The following is a 25,716-nucleotide window of genomic DNA, read 5'->3' on the forward strand; positions in this document are numbered from 1 at the left end:
TTCTATGGGTTAAAAACACTGAAGTTTCCACAGATATCGGTGACTGGTGAATATAACCAATTATATACACCGCGCGCCCCCTCCCCCTCCCCAAATAAAGCTCTATATCACCCATTCTACTGGTCCGAATGCGAAATTCAACTTGCATTTTCATGTCTCGAAAGAATGACTTAGGATATGTATTAGATTTATATATAGCATCATTCTAACATAGGTATTTTGATACAAAATGTGACTTTTTCTGAAATAACGTACCAATTTTTTTCCACATTTCGATTCTGCGACTCATATTACGCCAAAGTGCCAAGTTTTGTAAAATTGCTAGAGTAGTTTCTAAAAAATTAGCTCCTAAATTTTAACTCTGCAATGTTAATTGAATTTGATATATGTTTATTAATATCTCTTTTTTATGAAACTTACTTGATTCCTTCTTCCTTAATTCGAAGTTTAGGCTTAATCCAAATATAATTCATGACATTTTTATGAGTTATTTTTTAAATTTGTATTTTTAAATATTTTTCATAAATTTTTCGAAAACATTTTTGTATTATAACCTATAAAGTTTTTAATATCAATCTTAAAGTAAATGTATTTCTAGGCATACGTGCAAAGAATTAGAGTATTTTATTCAAAGTTTCTAAGATATACATGAATTTACATATTGATGCGTTTTGAAATTTGGCATACATGTTATAAGCGATAATAGCGCCAAATGCGGTTTACGCACTTTGTTGAAATTATTTGAAAGTATGAACGATGACTTTTTTCGTTCGTGTGCAATAAAGAAAAGGATAGGAAAATAGGTTGCTCTAAATTAAGAAGTTCGCCAAGTGAATTATTGGCGCAAACTAAAAAATGCGCCAAGATAAATTTTTGAATTTCTCCCTAAATTTCTCGCTACATTTTACAGAATTTAATATTTAGGCATAATTTGAGTCGCAGAATTGAGCTATGGAAAAAAAATTGGCATGTCATATCAGAAAAAGTCCGATTATGTGTCAAAATACTTACATTAGAATAATGCTATATATAAATCTAATACATATCCTAAGCCGAGGCTCCAAGACATGAAAAATGCAATTTGAATTTCGTCATTTGGCCCAGTAGAACGGGAGATATAGAGCTATCCCATTTTATTTTTTATTTATTTATTTATTTTTTGCTTCAGTGTACATACGCATTGTATACTCTGAACAACCTCATATCGATCTGTGTTATAACACTTCAGTGTATTAGTTTGTTCTGACGTCGATTTACGACGACGAAAGGGGCTTGCTGCATAGGATCGTCGTTGGTTTCACTTGCTAACCAGTACTAACCAGTTTCTTTAGAAAGTTCTCCACTAGCTTGCGTCTAATGCAAGTAGCATTTCGAATACTTTAGATTAATGAATTAGTCATGCCTTAAAAGCAGAACAGAAATCATTAATTCCAAAACCGAACGATTTCTGTTTGGTAGCTGTTCTTTAAATTCGTTCTCAAATATCATGGTCAACTTCAGTAAAATGCCGGAAACAAACAAAACAAAAAAAAAGGTCTGTGTGTGTATGGTCATAAATATCTCCTCTAACTTTACATGTAAAGATACAGAATTTTTATTTTTTAATGGTATAAAACATAATAAATACTTTAATCTGCAGAATAGTTACGTATGAAAGGCTAAAATTTATTTTTCAGTGTCTTTCCATTTCTAGCTTTGAGACAAAACACGCAGAGTGTCTTCATAAAACTCTGCATCTTATTTTAGCAAACTTCTATTTCGTAAAGTACATATTAGATACGCATTTGTGAGATGTCATCTTTCACGACCGACAGATGGCGCTACCAGCTTTCTGATAGAATTGCTTTTGTAAATAATACGCATACGAGGCCGCCATGACAACAAAAGAGGTGCAAGATGTTAAAAGATGTTTACCACGTTCTAAAGACGCAAGAAATTTTGTTTTTTATTTTTTTTATTGTGACAACTTTTCTGTAAATATTCGTGCTCCTGTTGTCCATTTTCATAGTCTGTAAAAGTCGTCAATAATTTTCATTAAATGTTTAATGTCAGCTGGACTAGTTTACGTATTCCTCAAGACACTAAATTCTTCAGCCATATTATGAAGTGTGTTCACAGACGTCAAGGTAAGATATATTCTCCCCATATAATTAAAAAAATATCTACATTTATTGAAAGCTCCGGTGCTCAGAGTCGTAGCTAGGGTTTTCAGCGCCCAGGGACAACTGAAGATTTCGCCCCCCTACTGCTTGCCAAGGATGGAAAACATTTAATTCTAAAATGTCGTAACATCAGTTCGGCGCCCCTTGGATTCTGCGCCCGGGGACAGATGCCCCCCTCTAGCTACGCCCCTGCCGGTGCTACTTTGGTAGACGGTTGCACAGATTTTAGCGATTTTACAAATCGCACAGATTTTAGCGATCTACAAATTTAATCAAATGTTTTAAACATTATTTATGGCTGTTAAATATTAAAATACAATTTAATTTTGCATAGCTCCTCATGGAAGATTAGTGAACGTACCAGATGAAATCTGCGAACTATATCATTTATGTTCATAAAATAATAAGCATCTAATAACAATATCTGTAATAGTTTCACAGCAACTAGTTACATGTTTTATAAACGATACCTTTGAAGCTCAGTGGTAAATAACTCAGAATTGAGTGCCCCTTTTAAAAAGCAACACTGCGCAGTTTCGAACTCCATGGAAAAATCATTTGATGTCAAATAGTTTCATTTCCGTTTTATGTATACAGTAGCATTTAGATGGTAGGCAAAGTTTCTTCATTATATGCAGTTAGCCTTTACTTCCCTCGGGAAGAAAAAGCTAGTCGTAAATAAAATATGATTTATTGAACACCTAGAAGAAAATTTCTCTGATGTGTTTATTTGGTCTCTGATGTGTTCATTGAATTATGTCCGAAGGGGCGTTTTGTTAACATTTTGTGTGTTGTGTATTACCTTTATTTATTAAATAGCATGTTCTTCGCACTTAAAGTTCAGTTCAAGAGAAATATCACAGAATAATTTTAAATTGAGCATATCTTTGGAATTTCCGATATGCAGTCTCATGCGCTGAGGATAAATTATTATTTTTTTTTTTTTTCTGTACAACGTTGCTATTGATCGCTTTGAAGTCCTTGAGTTTGGTAATCAAAAATTCGTTAAAGTTTCACAAAATATGAAGAAAATAAAACACATTCCAAACTTCAAATTTTGGCTTCCCGATACCCATATTTGCAGTAGAATTACGTCATTCAAAATTGGATGGATCTAGCTACCGTTGTTTTATCACAATGCGAGAAACATACATACATTGATGCAGATTATTCATTATTTAATTTCTTCAAATATAATACAAGTATATTTGATGGCAACAGTTTGGAAAGAGAAACGGATATTCAGAGTGATTCGACGCAAAGTCGCCCCTATATTTACACATATAAGGGGAAAAATGAACAATAAAAGTGTAGTATTGTAACCTTGGCTACTAATGTTTAAAATTAATTTATGTCTAGGAACAGCATGAATTATAAACAAATAGCTGAGTTATTGCATTTTATTTTCCAGCTATCGAAATGCGACGCTACGAGCAACGTTTTTAAACCAAAACCTAGCAATCATGAATCAGAACTAGAACTAGTTGCCATTCAGCATAAAGAAATTTAAATATGAATATGAACTACTTATTGCCATTCAGCATAAAAGAAATATAAATATGAATACTAACAAAATATTAAAGTTAATTTTATAAAATAATTAAACACATGAACAAATATATGAAATAAAAAATAATTATTTCTCATGCAATAACTGGGCCACTACACTACTTACATTTGTCTTCTTCTGCAATGGGAATTTGAAAATAAGCTTTGAATAAATCAATTTTAGAAAAATATTTGTACCTCTTAAAATATGATGAAAATCTTCAATGCGAGGAATTGGGTATCGATCAGGTATCGTCTGCGCATTCAATCGTCGGTAGTCTCCGCAAGGACGGTATGAACCATCCTTTTTCGTAACAAGGTGCAAGGGGCTTGACCACTGGGAGTTTGATGGACGAATTATTCCATTGTCAAGCATAAATTTAAATTCCTCTTTAGCTATAGCTAAGCGTTTTGGATCGAGCTGTCGTGCCTTTGAATAAACGGGTTGACCACCAGTCGTAATAAAATGTGTAACACCATGTTTAATTTGTGTAGGAAAAAGGTTAGGTTTAGAAATTTCGGGATATTTCGACAGTAAATCGAAAATTTTTATGGATTTATTTAATGTTATTACTGAGTAATCACTGGAAATAGCAGCGGCATCACACTGGACGCAAAGCTGTGTTACGCCATCAATTAATTTTTTCTTATTTATATCGATAAGCAATTTATATTTGTGAAGAAAGTCAGCTCCTAAAATACCTTTTGTGACATCAGCAATTATGAATGGAAACTGAAAATCACGACGTAATCCCAAATCAAGAGTTAGCGTTTTTATGCCATAAGTGGAAATATCTGTGCCATTAGCTGCATACAGTTTGTATTCAGTTTTACATTTATTCTGTGAAGTAGCAGGAATTATGCTTACGTCAGCTCCGCTGTCAATAAGAAAGTGCAAATTTGATCTTCGGTCACGAACGAATAAACGAAATTTGCGACAATCCTTCATATTTTCTGCAGCAGCGTTTGCCGCTGAACCTACTGCAGATTCGAGTTTTCCTGGTTTTTGGAATCGTTTTTTACCCAAGCACACGGAGGCTGGCATTTCTCTGGAATACATTTTGCTCCAAATCGAAAGTGACAGAAACAAAATTTGCCAGTAGGGTCATATCGTTTACGAGATCGGCTTCGAGATCGTGAACGTGAATTACGTAAATCCGAGTCCCTGCGTCGTGAGCGAATGGTTATTTGCTCAATTTTTTGTTCAAGAAAGGTAATTCTTTGCAACAAATCATTTGCGGGAACGGAAGGAGCATTAGTACTAAATACTTCTGGTTTCCGATTCATATCACTAATTTTATCTGCCATAGACGCTAACTTGGTTACATCTTCATCACTGACTAATAATATATTTTTTATTCAGGTAGCTTCTCCAGCCATAAAGTTTTGATTAGATTTTCAGACACATCTGTAGTAGCAACTGATCTCAACTTCTGCAAAAGTTGGCTTGGTTTCATGTCTCCAAGTTCGATACCAGTAATCAAACGTTTAATCCGTACATTTTCACTTTCTTTGAATAAAAGTAATAACCTAATTTTAGCATCCGAATATTTTGTGGCACTATCGTTCGTTACAATGTCCCAAATATTTTCGACGAACTTAGGTTCAAGCTGTGAAACTAAATAATTAAATTTCGTTTCTTCTGAAACGATATTACTAATTTTGAACTGAGCTTCAACTTGAAAAAACCCTATTTCCGGTTTATCAGTCCAAGAAGGATGTATTTTTATACTCACCTTATGAAGCTCCGGTGACTGCATCGTATCTTTCATAGCAGTTTCAGAAGAGTCATTTGTTGACATTTCGAAAATTAATCAGGGTCACCACGATGTAGCCTTGGCTACTAATGTTTAAAATTAATTTATGACTAGGAACAGCGATAATTATAAACAAATAGCTAAGTTATTGCATTTTATTTTCCAGCTATCGAAATGCGACGCTACGAGCAACGTTTTTAAACCAAAACCTAGCAATCATGAATCAGAACTAGAACTAGTTGCCATTCAGCATAAATAAATTTAAATATAAATATGAACTACTTATTGCCATTCAGCATAAAAGAAATATAAATATGAATATTAACAAAATAATTAAAGTTAATTTTATAAAGTAATTAAACACATGAATAAATATATGAAATAAAAAATAATTATTTCTCATCCAATAACTGGGCCACTACAGTACACACAAGATACATATTTTACGCAAGTGTGTATTGCCATAGTTTCGTGAAGATAATTTTAGACAGTTAATTCGGTGCGTTGTTAAATATGAGAATTTAACTTATCTGTACTTAAGAAAAGCTGCAATTTAAATGTTCAGAAATATCTTCCACGTTAGCTTTCATCTCGTGACAGAAAGTAAACTGGTGGAAAATAAGCTTCGTCATGTTCATTATCGGACGATAGACTACATTAGTTTAGGAATAACAGGAATTCTGAAAGCAAGGGTTTTAAACAGAAATAGTCACGTATGAAATGTGAAATTGGCTTTGGAAATTTGTTTCTACTAATAAATTTAGTCAGAAATGCAGCATGTTAGGTAAGCGAAAAAGTCTCAGTTTTCTTACCGGGTTGTTAATTTAATAGTCTAGTAATGCCAGCATTCGAATTCCGAGAAATGTTATCAGATAATGACAAACTGAGGAACGAATTCTAGATATAAATTCTAGGACAGTCTTTGCACATTAAGTCGCATAGTGTATTCACTAATTACAGCATTTGTCATGTAAGGGAAGACACCTGTAGGATAAGGAGATTTGTAAGGTTATATTCAACTATGTTATTTTAAGTTTTAATTGTTTGTTATATGGCCAATGTTGTATCTATCGCTTAAATTTCCTAATTTAAAACTAGAAAAATAATTAAATGTTAATATTAGGGAAATACAGAAACATATATAGGAAAGAAAAACAAGAAAGCTAAAATAAAAATCTGGAAGTTTTCAGATTTTATATTACACCCGTGGGCTTTCTTAACGTTTTTTGTGCGCTACTTTTATTTATTAAATATCATGTTCTTCGCACTTAAACGCCCACCAGCGGCCGAGCGGTAAAGTCGCTGAACACTGGTAGTTCGGTCCGAGATTCGAATCCCGCGAACGTGCTGGCTGCATGGGCGTTTTCGTGGTTTTCCCCATGTGTAACGTACATACAAGCCAGTTTCCCTTAGAAAGTCCTCCACGAAGGCATCCCTCCTCTTAGGCAGATAGCCCTCGAGTCTTTTCCATAATCACACACTTCGCACTTAAACCACAAAATTTAATTCAACAGTAATGTCACAAAATAATTTAAAAACAGCATACCTTTAGAATTTACGATGCACAGTCTGGCGCGCTGTAGATAATTTTTTTTCCCGTACAGTGTTGCCATTGCTCGCTTTCAAATCGTTTAATTTGTTAATAAAATATTCGTTAAGTGTTCCAAAACATGAAAATTGATAACAAAACAAATTTTAAATTCAAATTCGGTCTTCTACATGCCCATATTCTACATTGACTACCAACAAGTATTTGGACACCTGTGATAGAAAAGAAAAACTAACTTTATTCAAAAACAATAGTTGGTAGAGCCTCCACGAGAGGTAATTACACCGTGGACCCTCCGGGGCATACTTTCCACAAGTCTTTGTATGACATCTAATGATATTTTCTTCCACTCGGCTTGCAGAAGACATAGAAGTTCCTTCACCGATTTCGCACTGGTAGTGCACCCCTGAATTCGGCGATGCAACTCGTCCCAGAGGTTCTCGATAGGGTTCAGGTCTGGACTCTGGGCAGGCCAGTTCATTCGATGAACTCCATTGACACCATACCAAGCCTTGGTTAACGTCGAAACATGACAACTGGCATTGTCGTCCTGAAAGTAACAGGGGTCCAACCCGTAAAACTGCCACAACGGATGAAGCACATTGTCATCCAAAATAGTGCAGTAGGCATCGGAGTTGAGCTTACCATGAATGGGGACCGAGGGTCCCAGCCCATACCAGGAGAAACACCCAAGACCATAATTCCACCTTCGCCGAACTTGAATGTTGGCACAATGCATTCTGGCAGGAGACGTTCTCCAGATAGACGCCAGACCCAGACCCTGCCATCCGAACGGTAAAGGGTGAACCTTGATTCGTCACTCCAAAGAACCCGTTTCCACTGATCTAGGGTCCAATTTCGATGTGCTTTGCACCACATTAACAGAGCTGCACGGTTGGACTTTGTGATCAAAGGCTTATGGGCAGCAGCACGACCATGAAAACCAAGCAGATGTGCTTCCTTACGGATGGTATTCATTGAAACAATACTCCCGGATGCCTGTTGAAACTCCTCGCGGATGAGGGCTATCGGTTGGGTGCGGTTCTTCCGAATTTCTCTGGACAGCACTCGTCGGTCCCTATCTCCCAGTTTCGTTGGTCTGCCGACTCGGGGCACATTCCGACAATCACCGCTCACCTTCCACTTCTTAATCACATAGGCCACTGTCGATTTTGGGTACTTCAGATCGCTAGATATGTCCCTTAAGGATCGGCCACATTTGTGATACCCGATAATTATACCTTTCTCTAAATCAGAGATCTCCGAATTGCGAAACATTTTGCATGCGACTAAAGCCGATGCTGTTTCCTACACGATATATACCGGCGGAGTCCGTTACGTACCTTAGGATCGGAGATATCGTCATTTGCATAGGTGTCCAAATACTTATTGGTAGTCACTGTACTATTCATATTCAAATTTTGATGGCTCTAGGTACCGTTCTTTTATCAGAATGCGAGAAACGTGCATACATTTATGCAGATTCTTCATTATTTAATTTCTTTGAATATAATACAGGCCGATAATATTTGGTGGCAACCATTTGAAAAGTGAAACGCCGTTTACAGCGAACCATTGTAAAATGCCAAAACGAAACTAATAGCCTTTCTGGGCAAATTGCCTCTTTGGGCCCAGAAAAACTTTACAATTAGTGAATTTTAAAAATTTATTCAATAGAGGTAAAAATTAAAATCCTACGCTATTGCTGGAAAGATAATATTTAGTTTAATAAACCAATGCAGAATATAAAGGAAATTATCTGCTAGGAAAGTGAAATTTAGAAAGCAAATGTGCACTTTTGTTGGAATAAATAATTGGAATTTGTAAATAAGTGCACTGGAATTGCCAACGAAAATATAAAAGAGACGAATGAAATTTGATAATTATTGCTGATTCCATAGAAAGTTCCCTGCGTATCAATGGGAATTGGAAACTCTCCAGATAACCGTTGAATAACTCAACGAAAGCACGGTTCATCAACTCGCATGTATGAACAATAAATACCCTTTTCAGTTTTAGATCTCTATTCAATTTTTTAAGTTTATTTTTAATTTATTTTTAATTAATAGGGTCTCCGTGCGTCGATGAGTTTTCTCGCATATCTGAATGGATAGGATGTAAAACGGATATTCTAAAATTTAATAGAAATATAAAATTGAAAAGGGATTTGTTCAGATATGACGAATTGCTCTTTCCTTGATTCAGGGTTGTATGGAGAGGTTCCGATTCTCTTTGATAAGTAGGGTTTCTTCTATGCAATCAGCAATAAATTTCTTATTTTATTCTTTTCTTTTACATTTTAATTAGCAATTCCAGTGTATTCGTAATTATTGCCGCAGTAATGCACATTTGCTTTTCTAAATGGCCAATCATTTATTACCACAATAGTGCAGATTTAAGACACAATAACACGCCGAACAAATCCTAATTCAGAAGTCAAACAACAAAAATCAGCGTTATATTTTCAAAATTTTCACAGGACTAGTTTCGATGGTTTTACCGAACCGCCATCCTCAGCTGCAAAACCGCAAATGAACAAGATAGGAAATAATGATTAGATAGATACGTAGGGATTATTCTCCCATCAATAAAATTCCGAGTTACATACTCAAGGACCCCATTCCGGATATGAATTCCTGGGGTATTTATAGGATTCCTTGCCAGTGTGGTTTAATTTACATTGGCCAAACTAAGAGAGCCTTAAAATTTCGCGTCAAGGAACATGAGGCATATGTTAGAAAAAGGAAACACAGAAGTCTTCTGTTGCCCAACATTGTTGGTTCGAAAATCACACTTTCAATTTTTCTGCTGCCAAAATTATTCAAAAAACATCTTCCATTGGAGAACTGGATTTTCTAGAGGCATTTCACATTCAAAAAAAATCTTTCTGTTCTAGTTAACGATCCTAATTCCAATCCATCTTTGCCTTCGGCCTTTAAAGAAATTATGTTTTAGTTCTGGTTTCACCAACAGATGGCGCCACGTGCTTATTCTTGTCCAGATTTTTTTTATCTTATCTAATCATTATTTCTTATCTTGTTCATTTGCGGTTTTGCAACTGAGGATGGTGGTTCGGTAAAACTATCGAAAACAGTCCTGTGAAAATTTTGAAAATATAACGCTGATTTTTGTTGTTTGAATTCCGAATTAGTGCAGATTTGCTTTCTAAATTTCACTTCGAATTTCCTAGGGGATAGTTTTCTTTATATTGTTGATACTTTATATATACAGTGTGTTTCCGAATTCGACCGAAATATTCAGGGGGATAACAGTAGGCAGCAAGTGTATGAAAATAACCATAGAACATGTTGCCTCGAACCACATTTAGTGGGAGAAAATCTCAAGAATAGTTATGAAAGATGTGACCTCCAATGGAACAAAACTGACCACTAATAAGTATAAAAACATTTATTTGATGTAAAGCAACGTTATAGTGCATCAAAGTCAGAAAGCAGAAGATGAGATAGGTGTATGGGAATGGTTCGAAGGTGCGTCTGCGAAGGTCATTGCACTGGACTTGGCGATGTACCCGGTGTCTTTTACATTTTAATAAAGAATTCCAATGTATTTATTAAATTCAAGTTATGAAATCCAGCGTATTTATTTATTTTAATTAACAATTCCACTATATTCCAGTGTAAGCAACTACGTCTCGTGCTTTCAGATCCTCAAGTGTATCTACAGGCGTCTGATAATCAACCGATTCCAAGTGGCACGGATCTCATTCTCTTGAATTTCTTCTTCTAGGACACCTGTAATCGGTTGTTTATCAGACACCTGTGGATACGACAGAGGATCTAAGAACGCGGGGATCATCCTTGCTTCAGCAGATATTGCTGATACGTTTTTTTTTTATTTGAAAACATACAGACTCCCCGTGCACCCCATATGTACAACACGAGGCTTACAGAAGTAAGTTAACTAGGACATTAAAAGTTACGTGCATAAATAAAACGAACAAAAACAGAGAATAGGAGTTTGGACTTCACGGAAACAGATAAGTTCACTGGCCAAGTCACTCCGAACATTTTCCCTACCAGCGGCCGAGCGGTAAAGTCGCTGAACACTGGTAGTTCGATCCGAGGTTCGAATCCCGCGAACGGGCTGGCTGCATGGGTGTTTTCGTGGTTATCCCCATGTGTAACATGTATACGAACCAGTTTCCCTTAGAAAGTCCTCCACGAAGGCATTCCTCCCCTTAGGCAGGTAGCCCTAGTGTGCTTTGCCATAATTAAATACACCACTACACCACACCGAACATTTTCAAATCGTTCTGCAAGCATAATCTAGGGCCATCAAGCGTAGAGCATGAGAAAATCAAATGTTCCACATCCTGAGGCACTTTTTTTGAACATTCACATAAATTGTTTTGTTTCGTTTTAATCTAAGAACAAACAAAGTTACCATTACTTTCAAATTTACGGTAACCAGATAAAAACTGAGAAACTTTAAAATGAATAGAGAGGAAAGACTCAGAATGCAGTCTTTCAACGTGTCCGGCAATCCTTTGTTTGTCGGTGTCTGTTTTGCACTTGTAGAGACATTAGGTATTTTTTTGAAAGCAGACAAGATGAAAAATAGCAAATGCCTTCGCTGGGAATCGAACCACGGACCTCTGAAATACCGGCCCAGCGTGCAGAACTACTACACCACGAAGGACGCTAGGAAAGTGGGAGAAATACCTTATATACTGACCTTCGCAGGCGCAACTCCGAACAATTCCTATAAAGCTCGTCTTCTTTCTGACGGTGACCTGCTAAGCATTCTAATCCTGCTTTACGTAAAATAAGTGTACATAATACTGAATATTGAACCTTTTTTGTTCATTCAGCTTCACACCTATTTTTGCGATTCTTCCCACTAAACTTGGTTTGCTCCCACTAAACGTATATATGTATAAACTGACTAATATCTACGACAATTTTTCATGTCTTGATACGTATTATCCCCCCACTGAATCTGTCGGTCGAATTCGGAAACACCTTGTATATTCTGTTTTATTGATTCACGAGCTTCAGTTGACTACAAATTAGATATGATTACCTGTAAGGAACTGCGGCATTTCTCTCAAGTGTGTCCTTGTGTTAAAATGATTACCACATCAATCCAGCAAGATGAGTGATTCCCGGAAAAGAGCAGTCGATTTTCGATAGAAAGAAATCGATCAAAAGAAGAAAGAAATCGATCATCTGTATGGTAGTTACTGTTATGATCTGTATTTATTAAATGTCTTAAATTGCATTCTTAACCTTAATTAAAAAATAATTTTAAAATGATTACTTTTGAAAATTACAGAAAACTGCTTTTAATGAAACTGATTAAAAAATGCTGTGATTTCAAGCAAGAAAGTAATATTTTCAATATTGGCAAATGAATTGCGTAAATTAATTTCATTGAATTTCTACTTTTTGTTAACGTAACAACTGTTTTATTGTAATCTCGGAAAGAAAATAGTTTTCGAATTCGTTTGATGGTATATTGAGATTATGACAAGGCATGATAGGGTTATCTGCCTAAGGAAAGGGATGCCTTCGTGGAGGATTTTCTACTGTAAAATGGCTCTTATACAGGTTACACCTGGAGAAAACCATAAAAACTCAAACTCAGCTAGCCCGTTTTCCTGGAATCGAACCCCATTTGAATCCAGATACATGCATGATAATAGTGACGAATACAATATTACCGCTGTAAGAGTATAGCACAATTTTTCAAACGATTATTTTAAACTCAGTTGCGTTTTTATAACGTATTTCAGGAAGTAAAACAATGAATAAAGCATAAATAAGAACTAAAGTTTGTTAAACGTAATGATGTGCTTGGGTTCCTACGTATTATAGCAAATACTTTAGTAGAAATAGCAAAATTATCGGAATGTTTGAATTCTGGCAACCATGCGCATAAAGTCTTCAGGCAGCCATATCCATAACAATCTTTTTAGTCAAATAGCGTCGCTATTTTTGTATGCGTTCTTTTTGCTATGTTCCAAATTCTAAAGATTTTTATCGAAACTCGGGGTATTTTGTGCCTTAAATTTAATGTTAAAATTGTCATTTTAGGAGTTCGTCAACAATGAAAGAAACAGCGAGCAGGAATACAGAATTTTGCTGCGAAATTCCTAAAGGAAACAAGAAGATGCATTTGATAAGAATCCTGTTAGCAATGCCGAAGATGTGCACGATGCGGAGTTTGTGCAATTCTCAGATTTTTTTTAAGTGAAAACAGAACTCTTTGTACACGGGGAAAGGAACAGAGCAAAATATTGCAGAACGATTTCACGAAGAACGTAAGTGTTTATTTACTTACTGTTTTTTTTTTTTGCATCAAATAATTCTTATGTAATAACTAAAATGTGTGTGTTTTCGGGTACTTTTCCGTTTTGCCGGCGCAGGCAATAAAGTCGCCAATAATGGTACAACTGATGCCAAACGGAATATCCTCGCTGGTAACCTTTTACACCTCATTTTCAAAACAAGTCGCAGCCGTTTCTTATCAGATTGATTGTTTCTTTCAATACTGGCATACAATTACATAGAATTTTTACCAGATAGTTCAATTTTATGCCATAAGACCATTCGTGGTCATTAAGTCAATTAAGATGTCATCACACCGCTCACCCGAAAGCGAAAATATAGAAAAGGGAAAGTAAAGGGTTAAATTTATCCATTCTAATGAGAATGCGCTAGTGAAATAAAGCACTGCAGTTTTACATAAGCTATTCGTACGAATTGAAGTAATTCTTGCATTTAAACTTGTACTCCAAATTAAGATTTAACTGGAAATTAATGTAGATAATTACTGAGAGAATTAGATTTTTGTAGCGTAGTTTATGTGAGATAAGATAACTTGGGGTCACGACGGGTACGAACGGGCGAATCAGGTTGTTGAACTATGAAAACTATAGTAAATTCTTAAACTAATGTTATTTTACAAATTTATTGTGTTTAGTTATTGGCTTTTTACAAAATTTTAAACGATATTAAAATATTTATGCCTTCAAAATTAAAAATTCTTAGAACTAACATTTGTTAACATTTTTTATGTGTATACTGTATGCTGTCGCCAATAAAGTCTGCTTGGCGAGATTTGCGCCGGCGAAACGGAAAAGTACCTGTTTACGTTTGATACGTTGATAAAATTTGCAGACTTTTAAATTATAGATATAGTTTGTAAAGTTTCATAAAAAAATCACGAAAAGACTCAACTTGCATCGGATAAGTAACTTTAATCTTTGCATCTCTAAAAATTGCCAGATTGCTCCAAGTTAATTGCGTTAATACGTAAATACATTTCTTTGCTGCAGAGTAGGGAGCATCAGGTGTATCGATAAAAATTGAGAATTATCAACGAATATTACTTTCTTTGGTGGGTTTCTAGTACTAAATATACTATATCAGAAGGCTTTATAAAATAAGAAGCAACTTTTTCATATTCAAGTTAGAATTTATTTGATACAAATTTCTTAAGCGTGTAGGTAAACATTTCAGCATTTCTAAATCGAAACTTACGAGATCGTTTAACCGCGTACCTCACAGCATCAAATCCAGAGTAAGTGTAATCTTGGATCTTGGATCATACAGGGGTTGGACAAAAATATGGAAACACCTTTAAAAAAACATGTTTCTTTGCTTAATATGGTGTAGGAAACCCGTTGGCATCCAAAACAGCTTGCAGTCTTCTCGGAATGGATAAATACAGTTCCTGTATGTTTGCCAAGGGAATATTATACCATTCTTCCTGCAAAACGGTGGCAAGTTCAGATAATGTTGGCGGTGGATAACGAGAACGCACTTTCCGTTCCAATGTAGACCACAAAGGTTCGATAATATTCAGGTCTGGTGACTGTGGTGGCCAGGGGAGATGGGACAACTCATCCTTGTGCTCAGAAAACCAGTCCTGGACAATGTGAGTTGTGTGAACAGGGGCTTTGTCGTCTTGGAAGACACCATCACCATCGGGGAACAAAGTTTGTACCATGGGATGAACTTGATCGGCCAAAATGTTCACATAAGTCTTGGCAGTCATGTGCCCTGACACAGTTATCATGGGGCTAGCAGAGAACCACGATATGGCTGCCCAAACCATAACAGAACCCCCGCCATGTTTCACTCTTGGCAACAAGCAGTCTGTATTATAGGCTTGAGATGGCGTTCTCCAGAAGTAAACTCGGCCAGAAGTGGGAAACAATGTGAAAGAAGACTCGTCAGACCATATTACTCGCTTCCACTGCTCTATAGTCCAGGCTTTATGACTTAAACACCACCTTTTCCTGTTACGGGCATTAGCATCACTAATGAGTGGCTTCTCAATTGCAGCACGGCCAGCAATTCCCTGTTCATGAAGCTCCCTTCTAATTGTTTTGGTACTCACAGGGTTCGGTAACACAACATTCATTTCAGCAGTAACTTTTGCAGCTGTGGTCTTCTTATTTTTCGTCACAATTGCCCTTAATGATCGTCTGTCACGATCACTCAGGACACACTTTCGTCCGCGCTGTGATTTAGCAGATGATGTTTTTCCGCTTTTCAAATATGCGCAATAAATCTTCGATACAGTACCTCTTGAAACACTAAACTCCTCGGCTACCTTGCTTACAGAAGCACCTACCATACGTGTTCCAACAATTTGCCCACGTTCGAAGTCTGTTAACTCTGACATAATGCAATGACAACCTCACATAACAGTACTCCGACAACAACTGAACTGTTTAGCACATTTACGAAGTTGTATAGGTGGCGTCAGTAGTCAAAAATACCAGCGCCACCTACATATTTCATTAAAATCAATCTTTCTTTTCAAACATGCATTTCACAAGGTGTTTCCATATTTTTGTCCATCCACTGTATCTTTACTGCTGGCTTTATCTACTATGAGCTCTTATCAGTATATTATCATTATACCATAGGCCATAAAGTTAAAAATTTAAGAGGTGTACACCGCGCCCGAAGGCGAGATCAATAAATGAGAGAACGCATAAAATAAGTTTTGCTAAATTGCATATCATGGCATATCATGGGTGATTATATCAATGGCGGCGAGAGGCGAAATGAAAGTCTAAGCTTCTGGATGAGCCTAGAAGAGTAGAAACACGTGATCAGTGTCCGGCAATGGGTCGGGGAGTCGGAGTTCGAGAAATGAAGTTTTTTGTAGTTTTTGGAAATAAGTTCGAACATAGTAAATGCAACATCTCTCTGTGAATTTAAGAGACCTATGTCTTTTGAAACACTTGAAAATCATCTAAACTTGCGATATAATTATGAAATGAATAGGAAAAAGGAGAAAATGAAGTCATGTGGCTCACTAGGGCTAGTGAGTGAGAGTAAGCACTTGGTGTTGACCACGAACTTTGATTTTAAAACACACGATACGAAATAGTAAAAATAAAAAGTAAAAGTAAAAATCTTGGTTAAATAAGTAGTAAGTGTAATCTGGCGACGCCTGTCTGCTGTCTCCTCTTCTCGAGACTCATCACCACCCGTTCTCCTATGTCTTCATCCGAGGCGCGCCTTTCAAGAAATATAGTCCTGTGAGATCGCTACACTTTCTAAATAATTAGCATTACATTTCGCAAATGTATTCAAATATCACATTAAATAAGGTGCAGTGTCATTAGCTTATTTTGAAGCAGATGACATGAAAAATGTGCAGTGTACTCGCCGAGACGCGAATACGCGCCGAGTGTGCTACGGTTACATCACGAAGGCGTGCGGAAAGGTGGGGGTAAAGTACGTCACAAAATATTCGATAATAATTGTAACTTCTACTCGTAACAATACTTTTTTCCCCTTATATAGGCTGGCCTTTCACACGGATAATTGTTGATAATGCGTTTTGCGAGAAAGAACATTAAGCACCCTTTTAATGGTACACGAGTTACATAAATTCTCAAATAAATACTAGTATAAGAAATTCAGAATTTTGTTTGTACCGTGTATGAATCTGAGGAAGATGTGTACCATATTTCAAATTATCAATTCATAGATAAGAAAGAAAGTTAAGAAGTAAATCTCATGCATATCATAAGCAAACCCTATTTCCCTAAGTTTCTCATCTGGCAGTTCAAATGACTCTTCAGACTTAACATTGTATATTTCATTAACAAGACTTGGAATGAAATTGGCCCACCAGCGGCCGAGCGGTAAAGTAGCTGAACACTGGTAGTTCGGTATGAGGTTCGAATTTCTGAGTTTTCCTTAGAAAGTCCTCCACGAAGGCATCCCTCCCCTTAGGCAGATAGCCCTCGAGGCTTTGCCGAAATTAAATAACTTAACCTAACCTAACCTAACCTGGAATGAAATTGATAGACTGATATGTTGTAATCCCAAATGACTGGACACTTAGAGTTAAATGCATTCGGCGGGAGTGGCCAATGCCCATATGGGTGATTTGGCCGTTTCGTCACTGAGAACTTTGACCAGAGTGCATTGCAGGGAGCAACCGAATTACTTCCTCATGAGATAGGGGAAATTCAGTTACAGTTTTGATGGAGAACAAACCCTAAGACGAATCTTCCCCTCCCGCCAAATCTCTCATAAGGACATTCAACTCACTAGCATTTAAAATGCCTACGCAGAGATTATGCACATGCAATCATCCAAGCCTTCTCCGGGATTTGAATACGTCGCTAAGCATTATATTGATTAGGACAGCCTGATATTGAGGCATAGCTGGACCAAATGGATACTCGGCCATTGCAAAAAAGGCTCTGTCAATGACGAGAGATTCATTGCAATCATTTCGATATCGATCAGGTTAGCCTGATATTGATGCAAAATGGATACTCGGCATTGCAAAGATGGCTCTGTCACTGATATTGATGCAGAGCTGGACCAAATGGATACTCGGCCATTGCAAAGAAGGCTCTGTCAATGACGAGAGATTCATTGCAATCATTTCTATATCGATCAGGACAGCCTGATTTTGATGTATAGCTGGACCAAATTGATACTCGGCATTGCAAAGAAAGATTTTCAGGAGGGATAGAATACACCATGGCGATGGAAAAACACATAAAAATGCATGGCCGGAAACGCTTTTCTGACGTCTGTCATTGACGAGAGATTCATTGCAGTCATTTCTAATGTCGATGGATTAAAATCCGTATGCTGAGAAAAAATGGAAGTATACAGCTGCGGAAGTTACAGAATTTCTTCAGAATAAGTTTCTAGCGATTATTGTGAGTGTAACGATAACTAGGTGAAGCGATTCAAAGGACGTGGAAAAAAAAAGAAAAAGAAAGTTGATGCTGAAAAGCAAAAGTGAGCTATGATGGGACATATTAGAATATGCAAGGCGTTTCAGCAAGTCGGTTACAAATTTTCAGGAGGGATAGATTACACCAAGGCGATGGAAAAACACAAAAAAATGCATGGTCGGAAACGCTTTCCTGACGTAGTAGTTACGACACAAACCCCAAGAAAGGAAGGACTAGAACAGGGCGAGGATATATACTTATTATTCTTAGTACAGCAGAAACCAAGAAATACGAACGTCAATCGTCATCCTAGAATGTGTTCGAAATCACGACCTCGGACCGTGATGCAGGAAACGTGCTTCATGTATATTACATGCATGCTACAGATGCTCCACGCGCCGGAGATGTGAGGCCTGGGTCGTAATTTCGAACACCTTCTTTAATGACGATCGTTGTCTGTTTATATTCTTATTTGTTGGCGTATGCTTTACTAGATATAAACATAATAAAATATGTTTTTGTCACACTGTTCCTGTCCTTACTCTTTGGTGTTTTGTGTTGTCACTACTGCGCCATAAAAGCGTTTCCCATCACGCATTGCTGTGTGATTTTCCATTGTCCAAGTGTACTCTATTGCTCCCGAAAGTTTGTAACCGATTTTCTGAAACACCCTGTATATTCAAGCTTTCAGGCTGCATGTATTTACAAATTGTGTTAAAAAGTAACGAAATTGCAACGTTCACCATGTAGATACATTAAGTTATTTTAAGCAGGAGGTATGAAAAATGTGCAATGAGGACCAGGACCTCTCGAAAATGTGTCGAGTGTGCTACCGTTACACCACGAAGGCATGCAGAAAGGAGGAAGAAAACACCCCCTCTTTAAAAAAGCGACTGTGGTTTAGGGAACCGAATCGCCAAATCATGGTGGTGACGAATTAATGTTCGTGGTGGTGACGAATTAGTGTTCGTGGTGGTGACGAATTAGTGTTCGTCACCACCTGGGTCGATTGGGTCTGGCGATTGAGCGATTGAACTACTGTAGAATCATTAGGATTTTTGAAGTAGGAAACGCGAAAAATGAGCAATGTCCTCGTCGAGACTCGAACTTGACGTCTCGAAATACGGGTCGAGTGTGCTACCGTTACACCACGAAGGCATGCAGAAAGAAGGGAGAAATACCTTATGACCATATTATCCTAAATAATGGCAGTAATTTGATTTGAAGGCAAACAAATGCAGTGGATTTAATTCTTAAGAAAAAGTGAAAATATACTGTACTTTTATGACACGTTAATGAACTGTTTCATAAAGTAATAATGTATGGGTCTTCTAAAAAACTCGCTTCTTATGGTATACAGGCCTCTTTCAGATTATTCTAATTTTTCAGATTATCAGTTAATAGACACCAAATAAAGTTTAGAAATAAAATACTTGCGTATCATGCGCAACATTAACCCGTTCTCTCCTAATTTCTCACTTGGCAGTTTAAATGACTCTTTAGGTTTAATATAATAACTTTCATTAATAAGGCTTATAAGGTATTTCTCCCACTTTCCTAGAGTTCTTCGTGGCCTAGTGGTTCTGCACGCAGGGCCGGTATTCCAGAGGTCCGTGGTTCGATTCCCGGCGAAGGCGTTTGCTATTTTTTACCTTTTATGCTTCCAATTAACCTAATGACTCTACAGGCTTAACATTGCACAATCGTGTATTGAGTATAAAAGAGGAATGCAAGCTCAGAGTAAAAATTTAAATCATATTTTTATTAGTTAGAATATTTGCATTTTTATTAAAATAAAAAGTGTAGCAGTTTCTGACGGTTCTGATCTTCAATCACTCTACGCGCACATTATTTATCTTTCACAGTTTCATATAAAATCGACTTGTATATAATACTCTCTTGAAAAAAAAAAAAAAGTTTTAACTTACCTTCCTTTTTCTTGAATGGATGAATTTGTGACACCTGTGAGAATAAAAATACTCAGGTTTCAGAAGGGCAGATGCATTTTACTTCTGACATCCGCATCCATAATGGCTTTTCCATATCAGAAAATATCTGTAGTGCGTTTGTGTAAAGGAGAGTAATTTGTGAAAGCATTTTGTTTCTATTAGTGCAATACTTTTCAATACAGATAAACAAGCATGAAACGCTCGTAGAATGAGATATATTGCAAATGCTTTCCAAAACGATCTAAATTAAATAATTTTTTTTTTTTTTTTTTTTTTTTTTTGAGAACTGAAATTATTTTTATCACCTACATCTGCCTCTTTTATTTTAAATATTCGTATCATTTCTTTTAGATTTAGACGTATTTCCGAAGATTTTTAGGAATGTAAGGGGAGTAAAATATTGCTATATGGTATGTAGCTTGTTTAAAATTTTTTTATCTTCAGTTTCATCCATTATTGAATAATTAAAAAGGAAGGAAATTAGGATTAGGAATTTCCTTGGAACACTAGTTGGAACACTAGTAAAACTAGTGTTCCTAAGTTTTAAACCATTTTTTGGGCATTTTTTATGATATGTTATAGAATCCCAAGGAAAGATTTTATAAAAAAGTACCCTATGACTTAATAGTACCAGAGCTTCAAATACAAATGCGTTTTTACACACACTTTTGAAGACTGAACCACAAGAAAATGATCCACTGTACCACATCTTTTTCAAATACAAATTCTGGCTTTTAAGAACTTAACCAAAAAATGATTTAGAACAATACAGTTTAATGTTTAAAGGCCTCCTTTTGTCAGCATATCCATAAACGTAAGATTTTATTACTTTGTATGCAAAATAAAATATCTCAGGATGAAGAAATATAAATTATGAAAATTGCAGAACAATTCAAGATTTGCTGTTGCCCCAGACAAAATAGTAACCGGTAATTTTAGTTGAACATTTCAAACTAGACATTCTAATTATTAAGCATCCTAGTCACTCGCTCATGTAATCATTTCCGAAATTTCAACATTATCACATAATAACTTTGTAGAGACATTAGGATTGTTTTTGGAGGCCGACAAGATGAAAAATTAGCAACGCCTTCGCCGGGAATCGAACCACGGACCTCTGGAATACCGGTCCAACGTGCAGAACCACTACACCACGAAGGCACGCTAGGAAGGCGGGAGAAATACCTTATATACTCCCCCTTTTAAAGGGTGACTGGGGTTTTTAGAGGACCCAATCGCCAAATCCTGGGTGAGGAGAATCATCAGCCAACACCCTTTTAGTTCGGGCGCCACTGTAGAGACATTAGGTATATTTTTGGAAGCAGGAGAATTGAAAAATTACCAACGCCTTCGCTGGGAATCGAACCACGGACCTCTGGAATACCCGTCCAGCGTGCAGAAACACTACACCACGAAGGCACGCTAGGAAAGTGGGAGAAATACCTTATATACTCCCCATTTTAAAAGGGCGACTGTTTGTTTTTAGGGGGATCCAATCGCCAAATCCTTGGTGTGGTGGAGACTCATCATCCACGACCGTTTAGTTCGAGCGCCACTGTAGTTTGTTTCCACCCAGGATTGTTTTTGGAGGCCCGCAAGATGAAAAATTACCAACGCCTTCACCGGGAATCGAACCACGGACCTCTGGAATACCGGCCCAGTGTGCAGAACCATTACACCAGGAAGGCACGCCAGGAAGGCGGTAGAAATACCTTATAACTTAAGTTCAAGTCATTCAATCATCATTAAAACCAAGACAATTCTTTCAAAGAAAGATGAATTTTAAAAATCTCATGATATGTCTCCTAGCCACTCCTCTTGAGTGTTATGTAGTTAATTAGTTGTATTGCTGCTTTACATATAATTTGGATGCATTCATGATATATTCCAGGAATGGATAGCTTTCTTTATTTTACAGTAGATTTTTCCCATGTAATTTCAATTGACACTAAAACATATGCTACGTAATATAGGATAGTAAAAAATGACTTTTATTCACTACGTAACCTTCGAGGCTTGTGATACTATTCAAAATTACTGTACAAAATAATTAAACGGCAGTTGGAAGTTTACCATTTTGAAGATTAACTTCTTAATCATATATATTACGCTGGTAACACGTTAATTTTTCTATTCATTTTTGTAGAGATTTTCTAAGAACTTGCATAATGAAGCCGTTAAACAACTTCATTCTATGAGGATATTGAATTATAATAGAAACATGTAAGCACTATTCAAAGAGATAAAGTGAAATTTATGATTTGAAAGGTTTCATGTACCGAAACTCTAATTAAGATAAAACGGAGTAGTAATCTTAATGTCAGTACCGTAATTAAGATAAAAATATGTAATACTAGATAATAGTAATCTTAGAGTCTGGCAGATTTGTACCTGCATAAATTTCTGCTTTAGCGGTGCAATGCTCTTGAAAGTATATTTAATACTAGAACTACGACGATGGGTTATAACGGATCCAGTAATTTGACTGACTTTATTTTCGCACTGTATGTGAATCGGACGCGTAATTAATGTTATTGAGTATAAAAATTTATTTTGTGTGATATTAAGGAACAAGAAGGTTAGGTTAAGTTTTATGAAAATAGTAAAGCATACGAAGTCTAACAGAAGGGATGCCTTCGTGGAAGTTTTTAAGGGAACTGCCTTATTCACACTTTAGGCCCTGAAAAACCTACCAAAACCAATGATACAGCCAGCTCGTTTACCTGGTCTCGAACTCAGAACGCACAAGCAGTATTCAACGTTTTCTGACCGTTCGGCAAATGGTTCGACTCTGTTCGGTCGTTCTCGGAACTCCACGTACTCTCTAGACTCTCCACGCTACAACTCGCAATGCACTCGACGATACACAAGAGTATAGCTCTCGACTCAGCACAGTCTAAGACAAAACTCGACGATGCACTAACTCGCGATACACTAAAAGACTCTCTTGATGCACTCGACGACCAACTCGGCGCGAGACTTCGAGACACTCTCTCAATGACTGACTATCAGCCCGCTAGACGAGGCACACACACACACTGACTGCGGACCAGCAGGGTTTATATAGCTTTCGGCTTGTGTTCGAGAACATTCTGGGCTAAACCGGTAATAATTCGTTCCAGAAGGTTCTCCAACCGTCCATGGTATACCGCCAAATGGGCGATTTCTTGCCAAATGTGGCAACCCTGCCTTCCGTTGCCATTTTATGGAAAACCTAAAACTGCTTTGCGGGGAAGCCATCTTACCGCGCCTGGACATTTCGTAACAATACTTTTATGCAGATTCTTCATTATTTAATTTCTTTAAATGTATCTCAGAGCGATAAAATCTAGTGGCAACAATTTGAAAAGTGAATCGGACATTTAAAGGTTTCGATGCAAAATGCCAAAACTAAATTAATAGCCCTTTGGGCTAAACATTATACTGCTGCTGATATTCCGAAGGCGTATGATTTTAACAATTTTTATCTTCCTTCTTGTTGGTTCATCCCAGACTAACGCTATTTGTCTTTATTTCTTCCTATTGAAGTAAATATGTGTGAGGCGAACGAAATAATGAGAACGTCTGGGAAATTGTTACTGTTAATTTCTTAAATTAGGATTTCTAGAAAAGTAATTCTTTTGCAGTAATGACTTGATTTTATTTAGTTATTCTGCAAGAGGGTTTCTCCTTTCGTTCAATCTTCTAGTCTGTTTGTTGAAATTTTAGTTCCGTTCTTTACAATCGATTTTCTTCCTTTTAGGTTACCTTTCCTACTCTTTATGCAAATAAGTATCTAAATAAAAACACCAGCGAAGAAGAAATATGCCATATTTACTTGCTAATGATGCTATATTTCTACAGCATTTCCACGTGGAAGTAGAATTTGTGGTGCTGAGCATTTTACGCTTTGATCGCATCCATTTTGCTTTAGTTTGGATTAACATTCCTGTTTTGTTTGATTTGGAAAACGGTACTTTTGCATGAGCTAGGCAACCAGTTTTGTCAAAAACTGATGTTTCCATGGAAACAAAAAGTTAGAAATCATTTATCTTGTTCTTTGCTATCTACCAGTTCTTTGCATAGTTGTTATTGTTGTCTTGCTCATGTAATTTCATAGAAGAATGGTTGCTAGAGCCTCGAAGAGGTTGGTCTTCTACTTCAACGTAAGTTTTCACGAAGACTACCCAGAGGGATGGTTCGGGTTCAGAGCAACAATGCAGATTATCCACGGCAGTTTCTGATGTCAACACAATACACCAATGCGGATACACTGGATGTTGACTCTTCTATCGTTTAAATCTATTTGCATAGAGTCGTGAGGAAGGAAAGACAGGATATGTTCAATGCATAATAGTTTTGTTTCAGGGCAGTGACCAGAAAGTTGCTGCTGAGGTTTTGGCAACGTTTTATGAAAGCGATATGTGAGCGCTAGCATATTCTACGTATGCTTCAAGTGAAAATGCTGCCTAGCTGGGTCGTCAGAAAATAAAGCCGGAATGTTAATATTCTGCAAGTGAAACAGCTGTTGGAGATGTTCTAGACAAATCCGTACAAAATAAGGCACCAAAGAAAAAATCCGTACTAAGGCACCAAAGAAAGTACGAGATATATTATGGAAAAAAGAAAAGTAAGTAGAGCAGTGTTTTCTTGAATGAGAATGTCTACCTGATGCGATATTGGTCCAGTAAGCGATATGAAATGGTAAAAGGGTAGTGTTGGTATTGTCTTGTCCGTGTATTTCATGGAAGAATGGTTGCCAGAGCCTTAAAGAGGTTGGACTTCTATTTCCACCCCAGTTCTGAGGGTGGTCTGAGAGTTTCCACCTTTCTACCTTGCCAGCAAACCATACGGGAGTCTATGCATATTTGTAATGTTTCTATATTTGAAATGCCTTTATATTCTGTCTTGCAATTTCACGTTTTGTTCTCCACAAGACTGCTCACTAAGCGGAAAATTTTATTCACGTGAATAAATTCTATTCATGTAATAATAATAATTTATGCAATAATAACTCTAGGATTTTTATTACGTTTTAAGTTATCTGATCAGATTATGTTTTTCTTTCCCTTTCGTTTCGCCTAGACACACACTTCTGACAGAAAAGATAATACGACGTAGTTTTAGGTGGAATGAAAGCAATGCAAATGGATCTATATGTAGTTTTATTATAGTTTATTATAGTTTTTATATGTAGTGATGTAGAGGGATTTTTTATGAAGAGACCCTATGTAATTAATTACATTGTTAGCTTCTTAAAAAATCAATTTAAACACTTGTCTCGCACAGAACTACAAATATTAAGTTTGAAAAATTACATTATTATTGCACTGAACAACATTAATACATTATTATTAAACAACATTAATCATTTATTATTAAACAACATTAATACATTATTGTTGTACCAAACAACAAACCGAATAAAACACAATTAACAAAAATACATTATTATAGTACAGTTTCATTTTAATCTGATTCAAGAAAGTGATGACAAGTTTTTAAATTTTAAATTATAGTTTTAAAATTTCGCTTTAAGTTTTAAAAATTTATTTGAAGTAAAATGTCAGAAAAAAGCTAG

At 36.5% G+C, this 25,716-nt stretch overlaps 1 long non-coding RNA gene across 1 annotated transcript in view; it reads left to right on the forward strand.

The window, feature by feature from the left end:
- The first annotated feature begins 1,132 nt into the window (after positions 1–1,132).
- The window catches only part of LOC146996640 (uncharacterized), a 36,337-nt gene continuing 11,753 nt past the window's right edge, over positions 1,133–25,716 (forward strand). Inside the window, exons 1-2 of the long non-coding RNA XR_015041530.1 lie at positions 1,133–2,126; positions 13,073–13,299. This is a non-coding gene — a long non-coding RNA (uncharacterized LOC146996640). The remainder of the gene's footprint in view (positions 2,127–13,072; positions 13,300–25,716) is intronic.

Source organism: Stegodyphus dumicola, chromosome 6 (genome assembly GCF_044657685.1).
Source record: "Stegodyphus dumicola isolate Sdum_Otavi_A_Nest chromosome 6, ASM4465768v1".
NCBI classification, from domain to species: domain Eukaryota; kingdom Metazoa; phylum Arthropoda; class Arachnida; order Araneae; family Eresidae; genus Stegodyphus; species Stegodyphus dumicola.